This window comes from Benincasa hispida, chromosome 12, assembly GCF_009727055.1.
Source record: "Benincasa hispida cultivar B227 chromosome 12, ASM972705v1, whole genome shotgun sequence".
Taxonomy (NCBI): Eukaryota; Viridiplantae; Streptophyta; class Magnoliopsida; order Cucurbitales; family Cucurbitaceae; genus Benincasa; species Benincasa hispida.
In genome coordinates, this window is record NC_052360.1 from 64,298,956 (window position 1) to 64,310,998 (window position 12,043).

The following is a 12,043-nucleotide window of genomic DNA, read 5'->3' on the forward strand; positions in this document are numbered from 1 at the left end:
TTTTTTTTCCTTTTTTTTTTTTTAAAGATTACTCTTTTTCTTCTTTATACCCAAACTAATATTATATAAAAAGTATATATATATAATATTCCAAAATCCTTTCCTTTTCCTTTTCTAATTTCAAAATCCCAAATTTCCCTTTCATCAAATCTAAATTTCAAAATTTTCTTCTGAACAAATAATAAAATTGAATTGTCCTTTTATAGTAATTCAATTTTATTGCTAAAAGTTAGAATATTCTCAAATCTTACGAATTACCCACAAATTTGGGACGTTACATTTAAAGCTAGACTTGTGGAAACGGGTTATACCCAGGTTGAGGGAGTGAACTATGAAGAAACCTTCTCACCTGTTGTCATGTTAAAATCTATCAGGATTCTCTTGTCCATAGCCACATATTATGACTATGAAATATGGCAAATGGATGTCAAGACTGCCTTTTTGAATGGTAATCTTGAAGAGACCATCTACATGAATCAACAAAAAGGATTCATTGAATAAGATCAAGAGCAAAAGGTTTGCAAGCTTAACTAGTCCATTTATGGACTGAAACAAGCATCTTGATCTTGGAATATAGAATTTGATGCCGCGGTCAAATCTTATGGCTTTGATTAGAATGTTGATGAGTTTTGTGTTTACAAGAAAATTATCAGCAACTCAGTAGCTTTCCTCGTGCTGTATGTGGATGATATCCTACTCATTGGGAGTGATGTAGGTTTTTTGACTAATATAAAGAAATAGCTAGTTGCCCAATTCCAAATGAAAGATTTGGGAGAGGCGTAGTTTGTTCTAGGGATCCATATTATAAGGGATCATAAGAACAAAAGGTCGACCTTGTCTCAGGCATCTTTACATTGACAAGATGCTTGTCAGATATTCGATGTACAATTCCAAGAAGGGTTATGTATGAAATGTTATGTACTAGTCTTTACATTTGCTATGCAGTAGGGATTGTCAGTCGATATCAGTCCAATCCAGGATTAGATCACTAGACGGCGGCCAAAATGATCCTCAAGTATCTTCGGAGAACGAGGGACTATATGCTCGTGTATGGAGATAAGGATTTGATCCTTACAGGATACACGGACTCTGACTTTCAGTCTGATCAGGATTCTTGAAAATCCACATCAGGGTCAGTGTTTACTCTGAATGAAGGAGCTATAGTATGGCGAAGCATCAAGTAAGGATACATCGCATACTCCACTATGGAAGCCGAATACCTAGTTGCTTGTGAAGCTGCTAAAGAGGTTGTATATCTTAAGAAGTTCCTCACTGATATGAAAGTTGTTTCAAATATGTCTTTGCCCATCACACTTTATTGTGATAACATTGGTGTTGTGGCAAATTCTAAGGAACCTAAAAGTCATTTAAAAGGCAAGCACATAAAGCGGAAATATCATTTGGTTCAGGAGATTGTGCATCAAGGTGATGTGATTGTCATGATGATTGCTTTGGAGCACAACGTTGTTGATCCGTTTACAAAGGCTCACACAACTAAAGTGTTCGACGATCATCTAGAAAGTTTAGGTCTACGGGATTTGTCTAGGGCGTTATATAAAGAGACTAATCTTTTCACTAGGATGACCATAGGTGACATGACTTGAATCTTGAGTGAGTGGTGAACTCCTGCTCATGAAGGTGGTCTTTTGGTTAGTATAGGTGAGAGTGGCAAGATTGCCAACTTAATAAGCTTACCATTTTGGGTATTCGTCTAACTGAGGAGTGATAACTTGTAAAAATACAAGTTATTTATGCCACCTTATCTAGATATTACGGCCAAAAGTTAGTAATTATGCGCCAATTGTATGAAAATTAGCCTAGTATTGCAATAATTATAAATGTTTGCAATTACACCCATTAACACCAAAAAGATGGAAGACAAGCCGAACTTTACTCTGTTTTGCAGGAGATCAAGTCACCGCTTGCGCTCAAAGCTCACGAGAGACTAATCAATGCATCTCTGTCACATTGCGCCTGTCAATCAACAATGAAGAGACGAATACTGCAATGGTGGCTAAATGCGACAGTCAATCTGAGAGCTGTGTTTCAATCGCATGCGGTAATAAAAACAAACACCGCATGCGAACCTATGATCGAAAGATGCAGCTGAGCAATGCAAGAGCGGAGGATTGAGACATGTGTACAACTAACGGTTGTGCAGAATTGACGGTCTGATTGCATAACAGAAGGAATAATATCCTTCTATCTTCGAAATTACCATAACCATGAGTGGGGACCACAAGGCCAGAGTCAAAGATCTGCACCTATAAATATCCTATTGATTTCAAAGAAAAATATGCTACTTGATATGGGGCTAAGTGCTGCTAGATTGTAGAGAGAAGGTTGAGTTGAGTGCTTAAGAGAAGAAATCTGGGAAGAAGACGAGATAAGGCCTAGAGGTGAATCTCAGATCCAACCTGCTAAACACCCGATCGGAAGCTCTGTGTAAAGATCCCTGCTACCGGTAGAGCAAGCCTAAGAGGGAAGCTCTTCCTACCATCAAATCCATCCTATACGGCAAGCAGATCTCCATCGAATCTGTGTCAAGACATTGGCACTATTTGTATCTGTTCTATCTCTCTTTCATTGTGTAATTTATGTTTTCTTTATCTCTTCATTCACACACTATGTATCAAACGCTTAGTAGAAATATTAAATGTTTTGATAAATGGCATTTACCATTTTATGTCTATTTCCGTTCACCCATCAATCACTTTCTCCATGATAACTTCTTTATCCTCTGATGAACAATATGAATCACTAAGAACTTAATCTGTATTAAAGATATAAAATACGTTTAGCTAAAGCATGCTAGACGACATCTTCATCTGTGAGAGCATAAGTGAAGGTGTCATTCTGATCTATCGAGAGAAGGTCAGAAGAATGCGTTAACTAAAGCGAGTAGTACTTCCAGACATGGAAGCAACCTTGCATTCATTACGTTAGTCTCTGTTTCACCATAGACATGTGGGAGCGCGACCGATCACTGAGAGGTGTACGCCAAGAGACGAGCGGAACAGTATTTGTACCTTCAATCCAATTAAGAACTTGCGTTGTTTATATTATTTGTTTTCTCTTTCTATTCTGTTCATAAGACTTATCGCCACATCCCATGTCTTTGCATAATTTTCACAGCCAGCCTTAATCCCAGCATCTTGTACATGTAGTCTGTATCTTGTATCATCTAGTTTAGGTTTACTGTCTTTTTATGTTTTTATCATATCTTTACTGCTTTCCTTTATTTCATTGCAATTTATATACTTGTACAAACACACTTTTAAAGATTGAAAACTTGGTCGCATGTATCATGAACATACCGCAATAACCTAAACCAGTCCCCGTGTTCGACCTCGGATCACACTGAGAAACTTGCGATGGAATTACACTTAGTTCCATTGTAAGGAAACTTGTGACAACGCATGGCATACTACATGAACATCCATAATTAACGCATAATTAGACGTAGTATCGCATCATTGTGAGAAATTTATATCATCCATCCAAATACGTTACATAGAGCTAGGAAAATAGCTACACGAGACGAAATTCACTCATTCCTCGATGCAGGGGCAAGTAGATAAGTTGCTCCCTTAAAGGCTGATTTTGGGGTTTGAACATAGTGGTCACACCCTCTCTTGGCCCGAGAGCGACTTGGTCATAGTTGGACTATGATTTATTGTTCATTAGAGGGATCAGTGGTACTTAAGGAGTTAGATGTAACTACAGGTGCAAAACGGTAATTTTGGCCCAACTGTACTTACGAGCAATTTGGAAAGGTCATCGCACTATTGATTGATTATATCCAATGAACACAAAAATTTATCTATAGTGTGAAGGGTGCAGCTGTCGGTCTTTAGTGGAATGATCGACGGTTAACGGATGTTGGGTAATTTAATTAAAGAGTTTGATTAATTATCCAAGTATCGTTGGAGCTTCAATCTACAGGTTCATAAGGTCGTCTCTATAGCTCGACAGGGATTTAATTTAGAATTATTTTTGGATTAATTTGAAGTGTTCAAATTAATTGAGGGAATTAATTATATATGATATAATAAATTAAATTAATTATATATGTTATATAATTAATATAATGTATTTGATACATTATAATATAAGATAATACGAGAGAAATTTGAATATGATTCAAATACTAATTATATGAATGAGATTCATGTAATTAAATTTAATATAAATATGATTTATAGTAAATACTATAAATAAGTTGAGAGGAATTAAATATTTGGATATGATCCAAATATCAAATATATGAATAAGATTCATATAAGCGAGTTTACTATAAATGTGATTTATATTAAATGTCATGTATGGTTGAGAAAAAATAGTTCTATAGGTTATATTGTATTTGATACAATATGTAACTATAGATTATGTGTTATATGGGATATAACACATAGTTTTTGTACATATAATAAGGTTGTTATTATATGTATAATTTTTATTAATTTAATTTTATTAAATTACTATTAATTAATTAAATGAGACAGTTACATCCCTCCCCCTAATTTCTCGCAGCCAAATATGTGATGAGAGGTGTCAGAGAGAGGGATGGTGCTTATTCATCTTCCTCCATGAAACACTGAGAGAATAGTTCTCTCTGAAAAAATGAAAAGAGGAGAAAAGTTCTTCTCCTCCCTCTCCTCCTCTCCATCTCCTTCCCTCCTCAAAAACCCTAAGGCAGAGCCCACACCTCCTACCATTCTCAATCTCTAAGGAGAATACAGGAGGTTCCGTTTGGTGGTGTTCCTTCTGGAGAAGAAGATCCGTTCGTGACTTGTTCGAGAGATTCTTGAAGAGTAGTCTTCAAAAGTAAGGGTTTCTGAAACCCTAAGTTTTCATTTATTAATGCATGTTATAATTTATGTAAATACATATCTTGTTCTTGATTTAGTGTAAAACTTACATTCAATGAAAATTTAATTTGGGATGATCTTGCTTCTGCAAAGGTTCTCTCCTCATAGAGTTCCTTCAACACATCTACTACAAATTTCTAGATTCGAAAATAAAAATATTCTGCATATAAATCCAGATTAGGAAAATAAATATTCTGCAGGAATTAGTCATGTCTGAGGCAGATGATAATACTTCATTTGTGACAACTACAAAACCACCAGAAACTACCTTAGAAAAAAATAGAGACAATCAGCAAATCTCCAACAATCTCCCCATTTGGCTAATATATTTTAAGGCATAATCATATTAACAGAGAAAGATGTCACCAAAAGAAAGTAGTCTTAACAATATGAAAATAAAGTATCAATAGATTAGCAAAAATATCAGCCCAAAGCAGAATAAAATACTGTCACCAAAATGCCACAACCATCAACAACAAAACAACAAAATTTCTCCCCCTTTTTGTTTAAAAGAAAAATTAGTCTTAGCATTGAGAGGAAGACGTGGAACCAAGCTTAGCCAGCGTCATAAGCATCAATTGTAACATCTCATCAACAGTTGTTTTGCGCTCCTGAATTCTCTAAAGCTGAATATCAATATCTTTGGATTCATTTGATAGGAGAAGCAAAACACTATTGCCAAATGGAGATTCAATCGAAGCCTGACTGAGTCCACCAACATTGGATGCAGAAGAAGGAGTAGTAAGGTCAGGGATATGATAGTTTAGCAATAGTTTGGGATTGATCAATATGATAGCAAAAGCAGGACCAATAAGTTCTTCAGCTGTAATCAAGTCTTGTTTCTGAGCAATTAAAATTTCACAAATTAATTGAGGATAGCATATAGGCAATTTTAGGCTTGAAATCCAATGTGGCGTTTGATCTGGTTAGGTACAAAATTACCATAATTGAATGGTGTTCCAGTCCCAATCTGATATAACAAGATGGCAATTGAAACAAAAGAACCTGTTTTATGAGAGGAAGAACACTAGTTGAAGATCTCAATCTTATGTAAGACAACATATTTGGTACTCAGTATAACAGTTGGCAACTACCTCTTGCTCGGCCAGGAAGACCTCGCCCTACTTGTCAATTTAAATGCCAAGTCCCTCATTGATGGGTGTTGTTCATATACATCAGCAGGAACCATTCGATAGAGGTGTTTATTAATGAGATTAGCAGAGAAGATAAATGGATTCCTTTGCACATAAAAATTCTGAAAGTTAAGAGTATTGAGACTGTCAAACTTTGTAGACAGGTTGGCAATGAATTCTCTCACAATTTGAGGGTAGAATGGTCCCAAGTTCAACACAGTCCTGTCAAGTTGAGCTTTGAGAATAAGATTCACAAGATTAGAAGAATCTTGAGTTCTATCAGATAATTTCGTTTCATCAATAATTTTCTTTTAACCATGAGTTTTCACATACTAGCCTCTAAATATGAAAAGAGACGCCATCTAATGGAACATATGACACATTTGATGTAGTATGTTTTGAAGAAATAGGTTTCTTCCCTTTGGACTTAACTGAAGCTTGAGTGACCCGAACTGGAATAGAGTTACCATCATCAGAAGAACTTTTCATATCCCAGTCTTCTAGAGAAGCAGAGTTATCCTCAGGGTCAGACTGATTAGACTTAGACTCTGATATTTCAAAAGATGCATCATCAACACTTGTAACATTTAAAGTTTTCTAGGAAGCCATTCCAGACAAAGAAATTTCATCATTAGAATCAGACTAATTTCATCATTAGAATCAAACTCTTCCTTTATATCATGATCACAAGAATCAACCATATCATGATCAGACACACTATCCTTACTTACAACAACAGACTTTCCTTTATCAACAAAGACATGATCCCTGAGATCAACAACCTCTACATGTTTTGTTTCAAGGGGAATAAATGTTTTAGGCACAACACCAAAATTTGCAAGAACAATTTCATGAATACTAATTTCAATAGAATTATTCACAAGCAATAAAAAAGACACAGGAATATTAACAGAACCATTCACACTGTTCTCAATTTCAAATGGCTAGCTTTTAAAAACAACAATTTTAATAATTACTTTATTAATAACCTCATCTAAACCTTTCTCATCACACTGTTTTTCAGACCCAGAAGAATCGTGCACATTAGATTGAACAATATTTCAACAGCAGCAGACTCAGGCATAACCATACTGGCCACATTTTCAGAACCCCTAACCAGAGTGAGATCTGCCTAGGAGATCGATTAATAGTAATAAAATCTTGCATGGATTATGATGAACCACTAGATGTGGTTTTGGGCATTTTTTGGATGAATTTCTCTACTTTAACCGGTAAGATCAGTGATGGTCCAACTAGAAGAACTAACATTTTCTTTACTCTTTTCACAAGAATTGAACCGACGCTTGATAGTCTTCTCTTTGCAGTGAGAGGAGGAACCCCAATGCCTTTCATTGGTTCAGGAAGACCACACGCTCTTACACCCTACTTATTTTTTTAAGAAGGTGGAACATCCTTCTTGAGAAGAAACTTTTGTCGAGCTTTTTCCTTATAGCGAACCATTTTGCCTTCAGATGTGTGAATACCTTGGCGAGTACACATCATTACAGTGGGCTTCAAGTAGTAAGTAAGAATGAAGATGAATAGTTTTTTAGAGAAATATCCACGATTGAACTTGAAAGTTTGTAATGAAATAACTGACACCACAATGAATTTAAATTAGAATTTGAAATTAAACATAATTTACATATGCAGCCACTTCCAACCTTCCCAATTAATGAAGTAATTAAGCCAAATAATCGAATGGGCTTAACACTTTTAGGGGCTCAAAGGATTATGAGAAAGGCCCAATTGATTAGTTTCTATGATTGCACAACACATAAGCCCAAAGCAGCTCACAGGGCCTCAAAACGAGCAACATCTAATGCCTTTGTAAAAATGTCTGCAATTTGATTTTTGGAGTTGATATATTCCAAAATAATCTTTTTGTTCTCCACTAGGTCATGAATAAATTGATGTCTTATGTCAATATGTTTAGTGTGGCTGTGCAGAATAGGGTTTTAAGATATATCGATCGCACTCATGCTGTCACTATAAAGAGTTATGACATCTTGTGGGACATCGTATTCCTGTAACATCTTTTCATCCATATCAACTGAGTGTAGCTACTCCCCACAACAATGTATTCAACTTTTGTTGTTGACCAATAAACATAGTTTTCTTTCTTGCTAAACCACGACATCAAGTTGTTGCTTAGAAAGAAGCAACCTTCAGATGTTTTTATTATTATTTTTTTTTTGTATTCAGAGCTTCCAACCCAATCTACATCATAGTAAACAACTAGGGAGCTACTTGTATCAAAGTGTATAATATGTTGGGTTTTACGTCCTAAAACTCGCAGTTTGTAAAATGATAAACATTTTTTTTATTATCAATATATTTGTTATTGATCTCATAAATTGTATGAAAGTCTAAATCCAATAAACTAAGACCCATGACTATTGTATGAGTACTTGAACTTTATGTGGAGACATAAGAGTGGATCGAGTTCGAGTAAATAGTCAAAATGATCTATGGTACATGAATTGGGTACATTATTCTAGTAACACCATTGGATATGGCCTACTCTGTAGTTGTTACAAAGAGTTGTAAAGTGCTACATACGATGTGATCCTAATTTGCACATGTTATGACATGAGGAGTGGGGACGTCCTATGCAATGAGTTTGCATAAGATCAGGACCAAGAAATAAGTCACTCTTACTTTATAACACTGTTTACTGTTTAAGACTGACTATTTCACCTAGATGACCTAGGTAACTCGATCTTAATCTTGAGCTATCTATGAACTTCTGTTTATTCGGGATTGCCCTTAGATTTACATAGTTGAGGGTTGGTTCAACAGCGCCGACTCAATAAGACTCCCATTTTAGGGGTAAGAACGGATAGATAGCTGGGGACATAGGGTGCAAGACGAAGTTCACGCCTACCCGATTTAGGGATAGGAGAAAGGTTGTTCTCTCAAGTACTGAATCCAGGTCTTGAACAAGGGGCCCCATCCTCTCACTGGGCTAAGAGAGTTTAGTTTGATGATTGGATCACAAACCAGTTGTTCATTAGAGGATCAGTAGGGACTTGAGGAATAAGACGTAATCTCAGGGGTAAAATAGATATTTGACCCAGCCGTTATTACGAACAACCTGTGAAGGGTCGACTTGCTGGTTATGGTTAAATCATGTGGATATAATATATCTACAGTGAGGGGAGTGCAACTATGAGCTTTAGTGGAATGACCCATTAGTTAACGAATGAAGATTAATTTTGTCTAATGAGTTTAGCCAATTAATCTCGGATCGTTGGAGCCCATGATCTGTAGGTCCGCGAGATCCCCCTACTAGCTCGTAATGGACTAGCTCTAGAATAGCATGATAAGCTAAATTGAAACATTCAAATTAGAATTAAGAGAATTAGTAATTATATGAGATATAATTACATGTTTAATTTGAGAATTAAACGGAATAGGAGAATTTATATGTTTAAATATAATTTAAATATATAAAGAAGGATATGTGTTAAAATTGATTTAATATTTGATATTAAATTAATTAAGTTTTATTTAATAATTAAGTTATGAAATTAATTAATTTTTTCATTTTTAAAATGAAATAGATTTTTTAAATCAAAATTTGATTTTTAGATAAAATTGAAAAAGGAAAAGAAAACTAAAACACTTAAATGGAAAAATGGATTTTTCCATTATCCATCTTTGAAATAGCTCACACATGAAGCAACCATTTGCCTTGTCTTCTCCAAGCATGAGCTACAACTCATGAAACTCTTCTCTTTGCATGTTGATCTGTAATATAATGAGAAGATTGGAGTGAAAATCGAGCATGCAATCTATAGAATTTTGAGAGAAAATTCGGTTTGAAGAAAGGTTCTTCAACATAGGTTGCTGTAGTGAGCTTTTCTCCTTCATCCCTTGATTCAAGCTTGTTTTGAGTCCCACAACTCAATCTAGAGCACCAAGAGAATAGTGGGGAAGATCTTGAGGTGGTCTACAATAAGATATAGAGAAGATTGCAGCTGGAGAAGGAGCTTTGGAGAAGTTCTACAAGAGGTATGTCTTGAAACCTATTTTTCTATAGAAGCATGCTTTATATTATGCGAAAATGAGTGAATTTGAATGCTTAGATGATCCTTGTTATTTTTCTAATGTTGATACAATCCTACATAATAATCCTTAATCACTCGTGCCATTGGTATATTTGATTATTATTTTAGCACTAAGAAAGTGACTGATCTTGAGATAAAAGTGATAACTGGCACCAACATCAACAACAAATGTAATATCAGGTCTGTTGGCTATAAAATAGAGCAAAATTTTAATGATACTTCTATACAGACTCTCACTAACTCGAATTCCATCTGAGTCTTTGGATATTTTAGCATGAGTGGGAGCAGTTAACACTAGCCTTTTCAAGGCCAACCTTTTTCACAATGTTCTTGACATATTTGAGATACAAATTCTCTCATTTAGTTGTTTAATCTGAAACCATAGAAAATAAAGTAGTTCTCCTACCATACTTATTTCAAATTCCTTCTGCACTTGTTTTACAAAGAGTTTTAATCTCTTGTGACATCCCTCCAAACACAATGTGATCAACATAAATTTGGTCAATCACAAACTTCTTTTGAATTTTTTTGACAAACAAGGTCTTATCAACATCTTCTCTATTATAACTATTGTTCACAAGGAATTGAGTTAGACGTTCATACTAGGCTTTAGGTGCCTGTTCGAGTCCATAAAGAGCTTTGTTAAGTTTGTACATATAATTAGGATGTGAAGGATCCATAACTTCTTTGGGCTGCTCAACATAGACTTCCTCATTCAAATATCCATTCAGAAATACACTATTTACATCCATTTGATACAGTTTGAATATCAGGAGGCAAGATATTCCAAACAACAGTATGATAGCTTTAGATGAACAATTGGGGCAAAGGTTTCATCAAAACTGTACCTTCTTCAAGATTACCAATTATGTTGCTAGTGGATGATTCTTACAAATTCTGTTGGATTGGTGGTTGTTACTAATTTCAGCCTGCACAGAAATTGACTGGTTATTCTCCATAGGTGTTTCAGAATTCATGTAAGAGGTGATGTAGGGACCATATGTATTGACAAATGGAATCACACTAATATTTTCTCCTTCCTCATTGGTAGAAACTGATAGACCGACAACATTATCAATCACAACATTGATTGATTCCATGACACAATAAGTTCGTTTATTGTAGACACAGTATGCTCGACCATTTGAGGTATATCCAAGAAATATACCTTAGAAACCTCAAGAAACTGGTGGTTTCAATCATAATATGGACTGATTCCAACATCATCAATCATATAATCACCACAAACCATAAATAACGACATTAATTGATTCCAACATCATCAACATAAGCAGATGATAAGACTTCATTTGTGACAATTGTGAAACCACCGAAACTGCCTTAGAAAAATATAGAGACAATAAGCAAATCTCCAACAATCTCCCCCTTTGGCTAATTTATTTTAAGGCAGAATCATATTAACAGAGAGAGATGTCATTAAAGGAAATTAGTCTTAACAACATCAAAATAAAGTATCAATAAATCAATAAAAGCATAAACATAAAATAGAACAAAGTACTATCACCAAAATCCCATAACCAATAGTAGCAAAACAATAGTTTTTCTCCCATTTTCTATCTGAAAAAATAGTCCTATTGTTGAGAAGAAGACGTCGAACCAGACTTAGCCAATGTCACATGCATCATTTGTAACATCTCATCAACAGTCACTTTGCGCTCCTGAAGTCTTTGAAGTTAAACTTCAATATCTTTGGATTCATTTGATAGGAGATGTAAAACATAGCTGCCAAATGGAGATACAATCAAAACCTGATTGAGGCATCAACTTTGGATGCAGAAGAAGGAGTAGCAAGGCCAGAGGCATGATAATTTTGCAATAGTTTGGGATTGATTGATATGAGAGTAGAAGTAGGACCAATAGGTTCTTCTACTGTTATCAAGTCTTGTTTATGAGAAATCAAAAGTTCACAAATTAATCGAGGATAGCAGATAGGAAATTTCAAGGC